Genomic DNA, 19,188 nt, shown 5'->3' on the forward strand with positions numbered 1-19,188 from the left:
TGACGCTGGGCAAGCACTCAGGAGATGTTGATGGAGCTGAATTTACATTGGGAAAGAGAAAATCTAAACCATTTAGGTCCCAGTCTCAGCTTCAGCACTTCCTTCCTATGAGGCCTCAGTTTCCTTATCAATATACTGGGATTAATGACAGCTGCCCGGTGCTGCCCAGGACATTTCTATGCGTCACAGACCTACACCTCCACTCCGACGGCAATAGGATATGTCTGAGACCTACAGTGCACTCCTGGCCGCCCACTGATCAAGAGCCCATGATAGTCAGGTGACGATAATTTTCGCAGCTTTTCCAACAAAGGTGAGCATGAGTTGGAGACACAAGCAAGGCCTAGAAAGAGCACATCTGTGTATAGGTTGAGCTGACTAGTAATTCCAAGGACAGCCACGGAAGCTGAAACATTGACCCGAAATTTTGCCGCTATACCTCCTCTCCCCAGAGATCCCACCTTCAGCTCTTTAGGCTAGAAGCCTCATAAGGAGTTTGAATGAGTTCTCTGAGCCGAGTAGGGATGAGGAATGAGAAAGACAGCATGCAGTAAGCTTCTGCTGTGTGCCAGCCCCTGTGCTAGCTCCACCTGTTGTCCCATCTCTTTGCAGTATTTTTGTTTTGTTTTGTTTTGTTGGCGGTACGCGGGCCTCTCACTGTTGTGGCCTCTCCCGTTGCGGAGCACAGGCTCCGGACGCGCAGGCTCAGCGGCCATGGCTCACGGGCCCAGCCGCTCCGCGGCATGTGGGATCCTCCCGGACCGGGGCACGAACCCGTGTCCCCTGCATCGGCAGGCGGACTCTCAACCACTGCGCCACCAGGGCAGCCCTCTTTGCAGTATTTTAAGTCACGTAGCAGAGAGGGTAGCCTGGCTCATTCTCAAGCCAGAGTCCTGGGTTTGAATCCAGCTCTTCCACTGGATGTCTGGGTCACCTTGGGCTATTTACTTAACTTCCTGCACCCCAGTTTCTTCATACACAAAACGAGGATGATGATAGTATCTACCTCATAGAGTTGTTCTGAGGATTTAGGATGTTAATAAAGAAAGTGTAAAGAGCTTAGAATAATACCTGGAAATGTTTAGCAATTCCTATTATTTATCCCCATCTTGCAGATGAAGGAACAGGGGTTCAGAGATCACATAAATACAGACAAGGCCAAGTCCAAATCTAGATGTGTCCAATTCTTCCCTCAACCTCACCCTCAAGTCCAAGCTCACTCAGGGCCACTGTGAAAGGAAACAATGTGTGGGAGGAGAATGAAAACACAGGGAAGCCAAAATTTTCCTGGATCGGCCCTTTCCACATTATTTATTATTTTCTAATTGATTTGTCCATTTCCATCAAGCGTTCTCTCAGGCAGAGAACACAAATGCTATTAGAGAAAGTCACCTCTTTGTCCCTTTGCTCCAGGCTGAGAAAGCTTCAAGAGAGGAAGACAGGGGTGGGGCAGGGGCAGGGAGATGTTTTAATTGGTTGTTTATTCTCATATAATTGCAGAAACCAATCTTTTCAGGGGGTGGTATTCATCCTGGCCCAAGGCAGAGATGTGGGATATTGAGGCCTCTCCCTTGCTTGTATGTGGGTGTTTTTTTTTCCTTCACACTTTGAGAAGCCCCCATTTCCCAAAAGAGGGGCCACTCAGGCCCCTGATCCCACTGGCCCCTCTCCTCTCCTCTCCGGCTCTTTTTTAGCTGGGGGGGGGGCGGGGACACACACAAAGGAAAACGGCTCTGTGGCCAAAAGATTTCCTTCTGCTGGCTGAGGTCTTCCCACCGGTTCAGAGCCAAGCTGGGGGGTCTCCCAAAAGTATCGGGGGGAAAATCCTAGGGACAGGAATCCATGTATTTACCTTCCTCCCCCATCTCTTTAAGGTTTGTTTATTCCCTCTGTTGATGGATGGAGGAGGAAGCAGAGAAGGTCAAAGTGAGAAGGATCGTTAGGGTTTAGGGAGATGGGTTGATAAGAGGAGGAAAAGGGTTTGCTCAGGGCCACTTGCTTCCCATTTTGCCACTGCGGGGAGCTTGGCCCCCTGTGTATACTATAAATTGGCGAAATCTCTTTAAAAAAAAAAACTACACCCCCAAATCAATCCAAATCCCAAACTCTGTGTCTTTATTAATTTATGTGCAGGTACTACTCAGTTGGACAGACAGACAGACCTAGATCCATGGGCGAGGTGCCCTGCCTCTCTGAGTCTCAGCTAGCTCATGGGGATACCAGAGGGATGAAATGAGCGCCACGCTGGCACAAAGTCCCCTCCATATTCTGGTCTCCTATTTCCTCCTACCGGGAAGAAACCTAAACTGACAGTCTGCCATCCGGGTGGCTCTCCCCATCTCGGCTTTCAGTGTCTCATCCCTACCACCCAATCTTCTTCTCCCTCCCACAAACTCCAACTCAAGTTACTACGGTTTCCTCATCCCGAGAACCTCTGGTTTTCCCCAATCATGCCCATTCATGAAGCGTGTCCATCAGTTTCTCTTCTCTGCCTTATGAGCTCTCTTCCTGAACCTCAGCCTTTTAAAATCTTACCCTCCCTGCTAAGCTCAGCTTACATGTAATGTATACCATGTGGCCACTCCTGACCACCCTCCCCTGTAAAATGGGGCGATGATGTCCACCCTTCAGGGGTGTCAGGAGGACCAGAGGCAGTGCAGAAAAAGTTCCTCGCACAGTGTCTGGCACATTTGAAGACACTCATTGACTAGCCTAGGCTATTTTTATTGCATTATTATTATATTAATTACAATGAAAATTATTAGCAACATCAAAATCATCAATACCACCTCTAGCTGAAGATGACTTCTCCCTCCCCAGAGTCCCCTACTTTGGATTCTAGTACCTATCGCCCTGCTCTGTGTTATCGTCACTGTCTTCCCCATCAGGCTGCAGTAAGCTTCAAGCAGGTAGAAGTCAAGTCTTTATCATCTCTGTGTCTCCCCAAAACTTTCCTTCAAGAGACAGAGCTACCTCTGGTTGGCAGCGTTTGAGCACCTATCTCTCCTGTAAACTGCACAGCTTCAAAACAGGATGAGGAAGCCCACGACTCAAGCAAGTGAAGCGACTTTCCCAAGGTATCAAATAAGGGGTGTAGACCTCTCTTCACTAGCCTGTATGTGACAGCACCTTTGCACCAACTAATAAAGTCACCTCTCCCTTCGGGGGGTGGGGGTGGGACCTAGCTCCTTGCAAGGGGGCACAGCTTGGAGAGTTAGGCATGGGAAGGACTGTAGCATCCACCCTCCTCCTCAGCTGGACACCCTGTGCAGAACCTACACTGCCTGGATTTCTGGCCCATTCCCATGATGCTCAGCTGCCTAGTCTGAAGCTCAGAGTCCCCATCTATTCAGTGGGCGTGTGAACTATGCGTGTTTTCCAAATCACGGTCTATAGAAGGCTAAATCCACAAGAAGCAGAGGCATATTTAAAGGAAAAGGGTTTTCAAGTCAGATGGCTTTGGACACGCTCTGTTAAACAAGGTTAAATACTTATATTTTTTAATTGCGAGAATTTTCAGAGCCTTTAATATACAAAATGGGAATAATAAGACAGAGAGCATATGAAGTATTCCCAAACATATTTGACCGTAATCCTTTCCCCCCGTCCCCCCTCTGCCTTTGCCAAAAATCAAATAACAGCATAACCAATAGAGTTTGGGAAACGTTGGGCTAAGTTGGAAAGTCCCTCCTCACTTAGATCCTCTCCCCAGCTGCCTGTCAAGAGATGTCTTGGTGTCTCTTTTCTTCCTGCACAGCTCTTGTACCTGGCTCCTCCTGCGAAGGTTGTGGGTCCCCTGGAATGTCAGTTTCGGGGGAGGGGCAGCCAAGGTGCCCAGACTTTATCCCTCTGCCAAAACTGCATTTCAAAGCCATGAGAGCAGTTCTGGAGGGAGATCAAAGCTCTCTCAACTCAACTGTCATTAGAACATTTTCTTTACGCATCGCACTCGCCGGTGAGTGCCAACAACATATTTCCGAAATGCACCGGCCTGAGATGGTACCACTGTACCATCAGGGCCTGTTGTATTGAACGAGAAGCAAGAGGGAACTACATTCAAAACGCAGAACAACAATCCCTCGAATGGAATCACGAGAGGCTCAAGTTCTTCCAGTTCTAGAAGCATAATCCACTGGCTCTCCCATTTTCAAGATGGTTGGTCAGAGGTATGGAGTCCAGTGAGCCCAGATCAAGACTGACCAGCACCCATTTCTATTCCCACTCAGAGCGAACTGACTCTGCAGAAATGAGAGCTGAGATCTTTGAGAGGAGCCCTGCCCAAGTCCTGCTCCCTGGGCCCTTGAGAGGTGCAGGTGGGTTACAGGGACGGTGTCAGGCACGTGCTGATGCCCTCCGTTTGAGGAGGGTCTGTCTGAGATGCTCCTAGCTGAGGACAGGCCACTTCCAAGCCAGAGGCTGGGGACACAACTCCTTCAAGTTAAGGGAAAGGACAGCAGAGTGCTACAGAAAAAGCCACATCTTTTTTATTTTTAAGGGAAATTTATTTAAATATGAGAGTGTAACATTTAAATAGAATACCTTGGACCCTTATTCTCCCTGTAGCCCATGTAGAGAACAGTCTTACACAGTAAGACTCTCTGTTACGTTCATAATTAAATGTTCTTAGGTAGAATTCAAGATAGAAAGCTTCTTGACTTAAGTCTATTCTTCAATCCATGACATGAAAGTGGGGCATACGTATGTCAAAGTTGGTGACGCATATTTTTGTGTTTACTATTTTCTTCTGGAATTACACACCAAGACCTATCTGACTGTCGGCATCCTTGGCCTTACTTATCTTTTGGAAAAAAGCCACATCTTAAGAGACAGGCAGACTAGGGTTCAAATCCTCCCTCTTCTACCAAGTGGCCCTGTGACCTTGGAGAAAGGACTCAATCTCTGAACCTCAATTTCCTCATCTGTAAATGGGGATGACAAAATTCAACCTAGAAAGTGGAATATAAAAATCCAAGGAAGTAATACACAAGAAAGTCCCTAAAAGAATGCCCAACTCAGGCTTCCCTGGTGGCGCAGTGGTTGCGAGTCCGCCTGCTGATGCAGGGGACACGGGTTCGTGCCCCGGTCCGGGAAGATCCCACATGCCGCGGAGCGGCTGGGCCTGTGAGCCATGGCCGCTGAGCCTGCGCTCCGCAACGGGAGAGGCCACAGCAGTGAGAGGGCCCGCGTACCGCAAAAAAAAAAAAAAAAAAAGAGTGCCCAACTCATGAAAAGGCCCCAAGATGCACAATTCCATGGAGCTCGAGGAAACTGATCTTAGGTCCCAATGCTCACGGTGTCTCCCTTCCATCAGTGAACCCTCGTTCCCATCATTGGACCAGTATGTTTATCATCCTCATAGGCAGTTGCCCTGCTTCTACACGTCATAGAGAAAGTCCTGTAACACTGCTTCCTTCCCAATTCTGATTGCAGTCCGTCATTCCGAAGGAGGATCTCAAGTCCGTGAACCACTCCTCCACTCTTCCAGAACACACCAGACCATTTGAAAGTGATTATCAAATATAAAGATCAAAGCCACTCAAAGCAAGTCATTAAAGCAAGATAAACCTCAAAATGTTTATTGCATCCATATCCTTGTTCCAAATAACAAGATTTCTCCAAACTGTGACCAGTTCTAAAACTTGGATTTTGTACTTTTATCCCAAGGGCCCTAATGATCTGGACTTTATTCTCCTGCTTAGTTTCATTGTCAGAAATGCCTAACGCTGCCTCTCTTGTAAGAAGAGGCACAGGAAAAAAATGCTTGGAGAGTTTACTAAATTCTCGGAATCCTGAATGATTGGTTTCAAAAATAACAGCTTTTATATGGAAGCTTGACATGCAATCTCAGAAAAATGTAACAGTACCAATGAAGGATCAACTGAAAAATTGACCATTCTTTCATTATTTTACTGAATAAGTCATTCTTTCATTACCTTTCCTCTACCCTCCCTCCCTGCCTGCCTGCCCGCTTTCATTCTTTCCTTTTGAACTTCCTTTCTCCTTGCATATTATTTATTCAGTCTTTTCCTCTTTCATTCTCCAATACTTATTGAGATTATATCATATACCATACTTTAAGCTAGAAACTGGGCATAAAATATGAATGAGAAACACTTTTCACTATCAAAGAGTTAGCAGTTTTATGAAGGAAGCAAGACAAATTATCAGATGATCACAACACAATGTGATAATACTAATAAAACCTGCCATTTGGGGGAGTTTCCTATACACCGGCACTGTTGAAGTCCTTTTCTATATTATCTCTTTGAAGCTTTACAAAAACCTTATGTGTTAAGTATGAGTATCCCCAACTTGCAGGGGAAGAAACCAGGGCTCAGTGGGGTGACACCACTTTTCCAAGATCCTCCCTTTCACTCACAGATGTGAAATTCAGGATATGGTCCCCAGCCTGTTGGATCCCGCAGACTCTAACTACTATTCTCTTACCTTCTCTTACGATACGTGTTATAACAGAGGGAGTGCTGAATGTGATGGAAGCACAGAGGAATGACACCTATCCAGGTGAACGGGGACAAGATATCGCTGAGGTTTTCACAGGAAGAATAAACCCTGGACCAAGTGTAGGGAACAGGGAAAACGGCAAAAGCTCCAGAAAGCCAAGAGGCCTGAAAATGCCTAAGAAGACTGAGACACTACAAGTCTTCTGGTGAGGTTTCACAGGTGGGAGCATGGGAGCAACTTCACAAGATGAGGCCGGAGGGCTCAGCAATGGCCATATCAGGAAGGACCCTGTATACCAGGTTATGGAAGATGGGCAACGTCCTGAAAGCTTTAAGGAGACCCTGGCAGATTTTTATGGAACAGAATAAAATGATCTGGTTCATTCTTTCCAAAGAGCTTTCTGGAAGAATGTGGAAGACGGACTAGATAGAAGAGGGATAAAAGTAAAGGCATTGGCAGTGGCTTGCAGAAAAGTGGGTGGATATGAGAATACCTGAGAAGGAGAGGCATTTACGCACGGGGAACGACTTGACGTTCAGTCGGGGCGGGGGTGAGAGGAGGTGAAACGATGGGTCTGGCTCCTGATGAGGCCCTACTGGAGTGTCCCTCCCTCATGATTCTCAGACTCTACACATCAACTCCACTCTCCCCACGCCTACCACTGCTGCCCTAAACTCTAGGCCCATCAGCTCTGTCACTCTGGGGCTGTGCCCTCTGCCATGTCACGTGGAAGGTCAAGGTCAACCCTTAGGAAAATCACTGGCCTGAAGCTCTCTGCACAATAGGATCATAATGCAGATGGGGGGGATCGAGAACCCTGAGGATTTGGATAGGAGCAGAGGGAGGTGCTGATTCAGAGAGGCAGGGTGGGCTAATGGAGAGGTCCTCAGATCTTTGGATCATCTTAAAAAATTGAGGTGAGGGCTGCCCTGGTGGCGCAGTGGTTGAGAGTGTGCCTGCCGATGCAGGGGACACGGGTTCGTGCCCCGGTCTGGGAAGATCCCACATGCCGCGGAGCGGCTGGGCCCGTGAGCCATGGCCGCTGAGCCTGCGCGTCCGGAGCCTGTGCTCCGCAACGGGAGAGGCCGCAGCAGTGAGAGGCCCGCGTACCGAAAAAAAAAAAAAAAAAAAAAAAATGAGGTGAAAGTAGCAATTTCTAATTTTGACAAATAAATAAAACATTCAAAAGGTGAAACCCTCATATATGTTGACCCTCACGTAATAAAATAAAGGGTACTGGAGTAGGACTCTAAAGGAAACAATAAAATAATCTCAGAGTAAAGGACACCAATTTAAAATGAATACCTTTCACTAGGAACTACTCAGCTCCTATTTTTTCATTTGTCTTTTGAAAATGGCTTTTAGAGACTTCTGGGGCAGAAGGCAAAGTGTCAGAACACCTGGTTCCTGGAAAGTTCAGCTCCACTCACTTGGTTAACATGACCCATCCTTTCGGACCCAGCCTAGAAGCGACTCTGACCCCTAATGAGTCAAGTACCCAACCGCTCTTCCCTCAGCACCCTGGACTTCTCCACAGCAGCACTTATCCAACTAGCTACTTATTTACCTGCAGGAAATTCCAGGAGGGCAGAGTCACAACTATCCTGTGAAATGCTGACTGTTGTACCCCCAGCACCTAGCGCTGTGCCTGCGCATGGCAGACATGCCTGTGCACACGTGTGCGTGCACGCACACACGCACATGCACGAGTGAACGCTCACTCTCCTAACATCTTTTCCTGGGGGCTCTACAATCTCTGCTTTGATAGCCCCAGGGACTCCGAGTTTACTTGTTTTCAGAGAAGCCATTAAACTCGAAGAATCCCCTGATCAGTAAGGAAGACCGACAGTCCAAGTGTGATGGTGTGTTCAAAAGTAACAGGACAGCAACGTGATAAGTGCATGTCGAACTATTGCTTTCACAACAGAAGCATGCAGTTCCAGGGCTCTCAGCTATTTCTTTCCACCTCCTGGCTTTCTTCTTGGAGGATCAAAACCACAATTGATAAATAATACAACTGACCACACTAAGAAGAATATACACAGCTTGCTGACAGCCCTGTGGTTGGTCTTACGCTTGATGTGCAGTTAAATAAAGACAAATCACCTCGATGTTGTAAGCTGCAGCAGCCACGGAGTTCTAGGTACAGGCATATCTCAGTAGACCATGTAGTCTCGCTCTAAGTTTTAGCCATGTAAAACTTAAGTGATGTGAAGAGTGACCCAACAATTTTATATTTGGGGAGGACAGAGCAAGAATTGCAACATTATCATCAATACGAGTCAATAGGGCAACTTCTGGATTTCAGTCTGGGCCCATACAAATCACCTAGCCTTCAGCAAATCACAGAGGTAGCTAAAGTGAGAACTATACAGTTGTTGTAAGAGCTGTAGCCCTTCTCTGGATGATCCTGAACAAGTCTAGTGACTGCCACAAATTTGGGTCTCTTGAGGGGTTAAAAAAGAGACAGCTCTCAAAGGGTCATGTGACAGTCAGAGGTCACATATGGGGAAATAACGCTGGACAGTATGACACTGTATGTCAGGCAGTCGAAAGTAGAATTAAATTCAAATTGATTTTTGGAAAGAGGATGCCACATTCAGGGCTTGAGGGAAAAGAAGACAGCAGACATGCAGACTGCCCAAGGTGGGGCTCTTTCCTTAGGCTACTGCTATGACTTGAGTGACAGGAGTAGGATGTTTTTTTCAACTTGCCACAGAGTGAAATTGTTCCTTCAGTGTTTCTGCATACACGTCGTACTCAATTAGATACAGGGGCTGGCAAACACTTTGAAGGTAGGGACCGTCTTATTGCCCTAATATGCCTTCAGCGTCAACGCATTTGTACCTTTTTCAATATTAAGTCCTCACCCCTTTTTTTTTTTTTTTTTTTTTGCGGTACGCGGGCTTCTCACTGCTGTGGCATCTCCCGTTGTGGAGCACAGGCTCCGGACACGCAGGCTCAGCGGCCATGGCTCACGGGCCCAGACGCTCTGCGGCATGTGGGATCTTCCCGGACCGGGGCACGAACCCGTGCCCCCTGCATCGGCAGGCGGACTCTCAACCACTGCGCCACCAGGGAAGCCCCAAGCCCCGGCCTTTTTTTACTCTAGCTCCAGTCCCACAAGCCTGGTACCAGGATTATAATGTCTGAGCAGGAACAGACCTCAGAACTCTTCTATCCCAATTCTCCCATTTTACAGATGCAGAATTTGAAGTCATAGAAGTGACTTACTGCATGCTGGCTACGAAGTTACTGGAAGGATCTAGTCACTTCCTTCCTCGTGCCGTGCCAAGCCACAGGCAAACTCCCTCATGTCGCTCTTTCACCCTCTGTACAATTCTGAGATACTCCAGGCTTTGGTGGAGTGGCAGTCACCATTGCCCTCGGTGGCTGTAAACACAGTTCAGCAGCGAGAAGCCAAGCTCAAGGCTGACAGCTGTGGCTGGCTGAGCTCAAAAAAGGCTGGAATCACAGACGTCAGAAGCTCGAAACAGAGACACTAATCCCCTCACTCTCCACCCTCCACCACCAGACCGACAAAACAACCTAGAACCTGGAAAAGAGAGAGAAAGAGAAGCAGAGAGGGAAGGAGAAAGAAAACGCCCCTCCATAAAAACGGGTATACGGGAGCCTGTTCAAGGTCTGCAGACAAACCCGTGAGCGACACGCACTGCTGTCCACACAGTGGTTTTGTGTCTGCAGAAAGTGAGAGCGGAGGTGTGAGGGGTTCCCTCTTAGGAGGTGGAAAATCGGCCAGCGGTGAGTGTGAAGGTACCAGCCGGGCTGAAATCAATGTAGGGAAATGCGTTTCACGGAAACAAAATGTACCGGTGTCTGTTCAACCCACCCTCACACCCCCAACCGCTTTGCTTCCTAACCTGGAAGGGCGTCTAACTGAGCGCTGAGGCTGTCATGAGCAGTCAGTGTCACCAGTGGATGCGGAAAGGAAAATGAGGGTGCTGACCGAGCCAAACCCAGAGTGGAACAAAACCCAGCTGCCTCCCTCTGAGGCCCTCGAAAGGGTACCACGAGCTCCATCCCTCTGTCCAGGGAACTGGGGGTGGAAACACACCTCTAGGAAAGGCATGAGAGAGGGAGTAGCTCCAACCCTGGCATGTTGGGGGCCTCCCTGGTGTGTCCTGGAGAAAAGGTTCCAACTTTCACGTGTAAACTCTGAGATGGGTGCGCTGTGGCCAGGGTCCCAGGCGCTAGTGGAAAACGAGCCCCATCCTACACTGCCCAGGGGGTCCTGAGCACGCTGTGGGCACCTGCCTGGCTTCCAGCTCCCTCCCTAGGACGTGTGCGTGTAAACTACTCAGTGGGATCCTGGGACCCCGGACGTGCCTTTGCTCTTTGTGGGAAATGCATACACTTCATGTGGCCCGCTGCCTACCTCTCCAGAAAGTGAATACATTAGCATTTAGCATTTAGCGTGGCTTTTGGAGGAAAGAAAAGCTTTTAAAAATGGAACCTACAGGAGCCAAAATCAAAGGGCCCTTGATAATACAGAGTGATTAGGTCATATCCAACTCCCACTCCGGCCTGGAGGTTCTAGTGAGGGCCTCAGGATCTGAGAGGGGCTGGGAGTTTGGGGATGTGCATGTCAGAGGTCAGAAGATTTCCCAGAGACAGGAAATCCCGAAACAACCATTGTTATCTGAGTGTCCACTAAGTGCCAGGCGCCGTCCTAAAGGGTTGACCGGGTGTAATTTCACTGCACCCTCTAAACCACCCAGCGTTCCTTTCATTCCCGATTTTACAGAGGAGGCAACTGAGTCTCTGCTAAAGGAAGAGACTCATTCAAGGTCATAGAAATGTTAAGTGGCTGGATTCACATCCACTGTGTCTCTGAAACTTTTATTCTTATTTATTTGCTGGGCTGCCTGATCCCCCTTTTTTCCCCATAGGTCACTGTTGTGAGCGCCTCATTAAACACAACTTTAGGGGCCACGAGCAGTTCTTCCCCTGCTCTCCATCACCCCCCCCATCTGTTCTCAAAGACCAAAGTCACATGTGCACAAGGGTCACAGATGGAACCTGTGAGTCAAGGTAGACTTTGTTCAGAAGGAAAGCAGGAGGGCAACCCAGACCGAATCAAAGAAAACGGGACCATGTGGATGAGGGGGCCTGGATAGGGTGTTTGTATATCTACACTCAAGCACACATGTGGGCTAGACGTGGTCAAAAAATCTAGTAACTTCAACCAAATCAGCATACCACCCACTATGACCAATCCCAACGCTGCCTGGGACCGTTCCATGCTGCGGAAATGCATCCTCTAACACAGTTAGACATTTGGGGTGTTTTCAAAGTAAACTCGTGTGCAAGCTCAATGAGTTTGGTATAAGTTATGTGGTCTTCATTTAAAGAGACCAATTCTGTGGCCAGTCCTTAAAAAAAAAGTTAGCATTTTAAGAATGGAAGTAATCTGGGTAAATGCCCTCAGTGTTTGTATTGCAGTTTCAGCCAGACCTTCTTTATCAGCCTGTAGTCTCTGTAAAACCAAGCTTGCAGAGAGGAGCCCACGTGCGCGTGCGAGCAGGGACAGAAATTTCCCCAGCACCTCCTATGTGCCAGGCACTGTCTCAGGTGTGTCACACACCATGGCTCCATTTAAATTTCATGACACCCCACAGGATAGCTGTTCTCACCCAATTGTTACCGATGAGAACTCAGCAACTGTTACTGAAAGACAGGCCAAGGTCAGGCAAGGAAGCAAGACCCAAACCCTGGTCAGTCTCCAACACCCATCATTTCTCCACCACACCAGGCCTGACTCCTGCTGTTGCTTTAATGAACGTTAGTCACGTTAAATAAACTCAGATATTCTGATTATAAAATTCCAAGCAATTTCTCTTACATGATTACTGGAAAAGAATGAACAAAGTTACTGAAAAAATAACAATGCCTTCTTTCATCTGCGTGCTGGTTAACTCTTCCCAGAACTCTTTCTGGGATATTTTATTTTATGTGACCCTCAAGGCAATTGTGTGATCCTGGCGGTCAGATATTATTATCATTCCCTTTCAACAGATGTGGAAATGGAGGCTCAGGGAGATTAAGAGATTTGCCCGAGACTGCATAGCTAAGAAGCTGCCAACTCAGGGCTCGAATCTATTTCCCCTGAATTCTTCTTTCATTCTGTATCAGTCTGACTGTGGGAGCTCTACAACCTGATGATCAAAAGGGAGCATCTACCTGCATGAAGTCCCAAGCAGACCCGCCTCTTTCTTATATCTTCCCCACAGCTTCCCACCTCAATCCCTCTGCTCTCACCTTGCTCTTTTCTATCATTCCAAAGCCTACGAACGCTGGAAACTTCTCCGCCAGAAAACCTTTCCTAATCTCTCCAAACCATGGTGAACCTGCCTTTTCTCAGAGTTCATGTAAGCCTTATCTGTGTGGTTCATTTGGAATTGAATCATCTGCTCTCTTGCCATCTCTTGAATGACTGTAACAAAATGTAATTAAACCACAGCGTGCAAGTACCTCTAGGACACAGATTATATCTTGGATCCCTAGGGCATTTATCACAGTACCCTGGATATCGAAGTGCCTTAACAAAATATGGATGACGAGTAAGCCCAGGACCATCTTAAATAGATCTTTTCCAAGTTTCAAGTTGCTGGCTAAGACATCAAGGCGATGGAGTGGACTGAAATGCCTTGGGAGTAGGAGATGAGACCCCGGGGCCCCACTGTCTCTGTGAGGTGTGGGTCAGTGCTGCCTCTTTTGGGAGCTCACTCTCCGCGTCTACAGCAAGATGGGCTGGACCACTCCACTGCTCCTTTCAGCGCAGAGTCCTGGATTCCACCCAACTTTGCCAGATTTGGAGGGACCAGGGGAGAAGGAAGTATATGTTCCATGAGATCATTCCAGAAAAGAAGTGAGAGACCCCAACAGAGTTTCTCATTAGAAGGCAAATCATCTAATGGCTTCTGATAAGGGGCAGGGGAAGAGACCGAGGACTACCGACGTCAGCAGAGGGGTCAAGGAGGCTGCCTCAAGGCGTATTCCAGCCCTTTCCAAAGATTCCAGCAACGCCAACTTGGGTCCAAAAAAAAAAAAAAATTAGCATGGCCCCAGGGGAATGCCCTTGCTACATTAAAAATAATAATAAGGAGAAGGCAAAGAAAAGGTTTCCCTGTGAGCCATCAGGGTGTAAGGGAAGTCTCTTTTTTTCTGTCCTACTCCATCTGAATAGATGTTCAAGGACAAAGGTGAAGTTCACCTAACGGCGCCAGAGCTCGTAGTTTGGAGGGGTCCACGCAGGAACTTGGTGGGTGTTTTGCAACACCTTCCCACAGTGGGGTGTGTACAGCCCAAAGTGTCAGCTGCCCCTGGATTTCCTGATACTGGGGATTTCTATTAATATCCAGGTTTTCCATTTCATTTATAAAAAGATGTGTGAAGTACACTCTCACTTGTCTGTAGACATTTCTAATGGCTGTAGATGAAGTTCTGCCTACCTGGCTCCTCTCCACTACTGTAGAGAATGGCCAAGATTCATTGGAATGTCTTTTTCTAACTGTCCAGTCTGATAAAAAGACCTATACTCCCCCCACCAACAGCTCCTCTTGGCTGAGACTGGGGGTCCTTCTTTCATACCAGTGATGGCAGTGGTGTGTTTATTCATCTGTCTTATCCACTAGATGGTGAGCTCCCAAAGAGCAGGGACTGAGCTGGCACAAAAGGAACATTCAACCAGTATTTATAGAGGAAAGAAAAGAAGAAAAAAAGGAAGAAAGGAAGGAGGGAGGGAAGGAAGAAAATAAGAAGGAAATGAACGGGGGGAGAGAGGCTGGCTAGAGTTTTCCATGAGACAAATTGAACCCTTCTCTGCTTATGGTCTGGTCCCAGCCATACTGAATGACTCCTTATTCTCCAAGCCCCTCCTCCTTGCTTAGGCTGCACCCTCTGCATGGACTGGCTTTCTCTGTGTTCTGGTCGTGTTCTGTTCGCTCACCCACATCCACTCCCTACCCCTCTCCACCCTGCCCTGTGCCCTTGAGAGGCTGGCCTCCTGGTGTTTCATCAACAGATGCCTCTGCCTCATGACTTCCAGTGTGGTTCCCCAGCGGGAAGCGCTGGCAGGAGACTCGAGAATGATCACGTAAAATTTACGTCTCTGGGTCCCTTCTGGCCCGGGGGGCTGAAGCCTGTCTCTTCTTCTCTGCTGAGAGTCCCAGCTGCTGCCAGGACACCCTCGCCATTCAGCCACTCTCTCTGGGTTCCGTAACTACTTCCTCCTCTTGCCTCTACAGGCCAAGGATGGAAATGGGTCCCCACTGTACTTGACCCTTGCCTTGCTGGTTGTCCTGAACCCTGCCTGCACTGTTGTAAATAGCCCCTCCTCCCAAATAGCCCCTCCTTCAACTCTACTGAATTATTCCGTTTGAATATGCCATCTGTTTCCTGCTAGGACCCTGACTGGTGCAGACTGTCTCTCTCTCTCTCTCTCTCTCAGTCACCATTTAATTCCCTAAAATGACTTGGAATAAGACAGCAGCAAAAAGTTGGGCTGTGCAGTGGTCGACCTTAAGACCATCAAGGCCACCTTCTCCACCTTTGCTGTAATCCTGGCTACAACCGCACTGTGCATGCCTCAGGTGGAAGGAAAATCACTCACCTGCAGAGAAGCACTCCCCAGGCAGGACCATCCTGATCAGGGATGACATTAGCTGCTACTCAGCTGCCTCCTATAATTGCATCACTTTGGTCCCAGCCATGGCTTAGAAACCATATAGTATGATTCTGTTCCCTTTTCCATAGAACAGGCCTTTGGAGACTTGAAGTACATGTGTTATGGCCCTACGGTCATGGCCTTGAGAGAACTTTCTCATCCAAGCCAAACATCTTCAAGTGGTTATACAATACGGCTCCTGGGGCCCTCGCAGCCCCAGTCCCCTTCTTTGTACACATCCTCACTTGGCTGTCCTTAATTAGGAAAACTCATGGCCATTGTAGCTCTAACAGCTCTGCAGTGGCTCATGAAAACCCAAGGCCCTTATCCGATTCTCTTCCAAACTCGCTCACTCAGCACTTCATAATCCCAAATGCTCAGGGAGGGCTTCCCTGGTGGCACAGTGGTTGAGAGTCCACCTGCCGATGCAGGGGACATGGGTTCGTGCCCCGGTCCAGGAAGATCCCACATGCCGGGAGCGGCTGGGCCCGTGAGCCACGGCCGCTGAGCCTGCACGTCCAGAGCCTGTGCTCCGCAACGGGAGAGGCCACAACAGTGAGAGACCCGCATACCACAAAACAAAACAAACACAAAAAAACCCCAAATGCTCAGGGATATTAGGGAAGAAGAGAGCAAGGACAGAACATGACGGGGGCAGGTACTGGGAATGGCAAGAATGTCAGGGTAGTTCTGAGAAGCTGTGCCATGGCAGACGACCAGGACTTACAAATCTAGAGCATCCTTAGCCCCAGTCTGACCACTAATGAACCATGTCAGCTTCGGCCTCAGCTTCCCTCTACGGGGGAAAACGGATTTGGACCCACTGATCTCTGAGGATGTTCCTAGGTCTGACACTGGACACCATTTTGATGTCTTCTGCAGCCTTCTGCTAGGACTGGGTGCTCCTCTGTAACACATGAACTCCTGAGAACGTGGACTAAGGGGCCCAAGGACTAGTAGATAAAGAATGAGCTCAAATGCGTTAGAAGAATTGGTAATTCTCTGATGGAGTCTGCCAATCTGCCCAGCTGCATTACTGGTGGATCTTATTTTACTCAAGGGAACCGTTATATAAATTTTCAGAATGGTGAATTTTAATCAGTGCTACTCAAAGTAAGCAGTGCAAGAACTGCTTCTCACGAGTCTATGTCACAATAAGTACAGAAGTGGAGAGAAGGCATTTAGGAACTTTTGGAGAACTCTGACAATGCTTCACCATACTTGGGGTGAAGAATTCATTTTATAGCAATTCATTTTTTCTGTATATTACAAAAGTATTGGTTTGCAACGCATAGGAAACAAAACTGGTTCTTCACCATAGATTGAGAAGTAGTAACTGAATTATTGTCTTTATTGTCTTTAGCCATTGAGGGGGGCGGGCAACGCAGGAGTACATCTTGGGTAAAAAATAAGTTCAGCTGTTCATTAAAAATCACCTAGACATGGCTTCCCTGGTGGCGCAGTGGTTGAGAAACCGCCTGCCGATGCAGGGGACATGGGATCGTGCCCCAGTCCGGGAAGATCCCACATGCCGCGGAGTGGCTGGGCCCGTGAGCCATGGCCACTGAACCTGCGCGTCCGGAGCCTGTGCTCCGCAACGGGAGAGGCCACAACAGTGAGACGCCCGCGTACCACAAAAAAAAAAAAAAAAAAAAAAAAAAAAAAAAAAATCACCTAGACAATGTCAATCTAATTTTCTATTACAGGTGTCTTCCTTCCTTCCTCCCTCCCTCCCTCCCTTCTTCCCTGCCTTTCTTCCTCCTTCCTTCCCTCCCTCTTTTTTATTTTGAGTCACAAAGCAAGTATTTCTCCACAAACTTCCACAGGTTTCTCTCTGCACACGGGAGAGCTGATTCAGCCAGAACGTTGTCGCCCCAGCTCCATCAGGAGATGACACATTCCCGGTGGGGCTCACCCAGGACACATGACTTTCCAGCCAGCAAACAAACAGGCCCTGGCGTGGTGGTCACAGCGCTGGCACGTGGCTGCTCACCGACATTCTAGGCGTGGGGCCCCGTGACTTAGAAACGAGGAGGCCGCTGGTGCCTGCCAGCTGTGTCTGCTGATTGTGAGCTATCTGGGACCTGGGGTCCCGTGGCCCCTGCATCCACGCACAGAGTGCCCGCCACAAAGGCCAGCTGCCCTCGGTCCTGACTCAATCATACTCAGCAGTTTTCTCCCAAGGCTTCAGGAAAGCCACCCTGCCCGTCAGCCCTGTCCTTTGACTCTGCCTTTTACTGTTCCTTGGACTTAAAAATACCACCCCCACCCTTCAGTGGGAGCTTTGGAGTCAACAGACCAAGATTCAAATCCAAGCTCTCTGTTTATTAGCTGAGTGACCTCAGCTAAGGGGTAAATCCCTTCTGTGTTCTGAATCCCGGATTTCCTTCAGCAAAGCAGGGATAAGGGTACCCACCTTCCTGGTACTTGGTAGGTGCTGAATAAACATTTGTTGCCTGAACGAATGAATGAATAAATGTACAAATAAGTGAATGACTTCCAGTATTCCTGGCCCCTAGGCCTCCCCCCCACCCACTCTGCCTGGGCACACCAGTTAACTCCTGGGGTCTAGCTCAGTAGCGCACACACTGCATTAATCTCGAAAGGCTTGCATTTGTGATTTAGCCAAATGACTTTCCTGACCTGGGACCGTGGCCGAGTCATTTCACTCTCCAAGGCCCTCTATTTCCCCATCAGTCAAATGCAAATGCTAACCCTGTCTAGTCTTCCTCATCGAATTCTGTCAAAGCCCAAATGAGAGCAGAGATGAAAGTGCATTGTGACCTCGAAGGAACTAGCCACACACCAAGGCTTCTTCCCACATGGGCTGCTCCTGTCTCTGAGCCAAGGTGAGAGTCCAGGGGCCCGCCCGGTGCCAGGAGGCTGAGCTGACGTGCTCTGTGGCTTGGTGCCAGGCACGACATTCTCCTCCCAGCATCGTCATTCCTTTCCACATAGGTATTTTGTCTATGCATGGGAGGCCCTTGCTCTTGTGAGAGAGACATAAAGAGGAGAGTCAGCAGAAAACCTGCAGAGGTCGGCAAATGTGCTCGAGCCATCAGCAAGTCCAGGGTCCTGCGAGCTGGACAGAATGGAAAAGTTCAGCGTGAATCTGGGAAATCAGGAAAGTTGATATGGACTGTCTCTCTGGCTTAGAACTAGTTCCCCCGAGTCCCACATCAAATACAGATCACCCATGGCTCCCCCTTGGGTCTTTCTTTGGGATTGCTGGTCCGAGTTGTAGTGCGAGGCAGAGGCTGAGTCAGGCATTAGACAGAAGACTCCCCTTTCCGCCCTCTTCTCAGCAGTATATGCAATTCCTCTGCCTTGAGTGTCCTCCTCTCTCCCCCAACTTGATGTCCGGTGTCCAACTGCACCCAAGCCTTCCCCAACATAGTCAGGCTGCAAGTTAGCTGTTCCTCTTGGACCTCCTGAACACACGGCACACGCTACCTTTCACTGTTCAAGAAACGACACATACGCTTATCAAGAGGTATATAACCTGCTAGCCCCTAGAAGAGACATGTGCTTTACGTGCCCTCATTCAATCTTCAAAGCAGCTTGACAAAGTAGATACCGTTGATACCCATTTTACAGATGAGGAAATACCTTGTAAGAGGTCACAAAGCGAGGAAATAGACCTGAACCTAGTCTGTCTGGCCCCAGCCAATCCCAGCTCGACCAGCACTGCCCAACAGAACCTTCTGCGGTCATGGAAGCGGTTCTATCAGTCTGTCCAGTGTGGTAGCCACTATCCCCGGGCGGCTACTGGGTTCTTGAAACGTGGCTGGTGTGACTCAGGAACTGGATTTTAAACTGTATTTCATCTTCACTAATTTAAATTTAAACAGTCACACGTGGCCAGTGACTACAGCATTGGACAGCACGGCTCTTTATGATGCGGATATGTGTCCTCAGCCCAGGTGGCCCGGTTCAGACCCTGAGCCCCTCGCAAAGACAGGGTCCTAAGAGTTCCCTCAGCCCACAGGAGGCGCTCCATAAATATTCTGGTAAGGGGTACAGTCCCTGTGATTACTTGG

General features: G+C 48.5%; 1 protein-coding gene across 1 annotated transcript in view; it reads right to left on the reverse strand.

The window, feature by feature from the left end:
• The window catches only part of PAPPA (pappalysin 1), a 257,383-nt gene that overhangs the window by 204,533 nt on the left and 33,662 nt on the right, over positions 1–19,188 (reverse strand). The window lies entirely within an intron of this gene.

Source organism: Phocoena sinus, chromosome 6 (assembly GCF_008692025.1).
Source record: "Phocoena sinus isolate mPhoSin1 chromosome 6, mPhoSin1.pri, whole genome shotgun sequence".
Taxonomy (NCBI): domain Eukaryota; kingdom Metazoa; phylum Chordata; class Mammalia; order Artiodactyla; family Phocoenidae; genus Phocoena; species Phocoena sinus.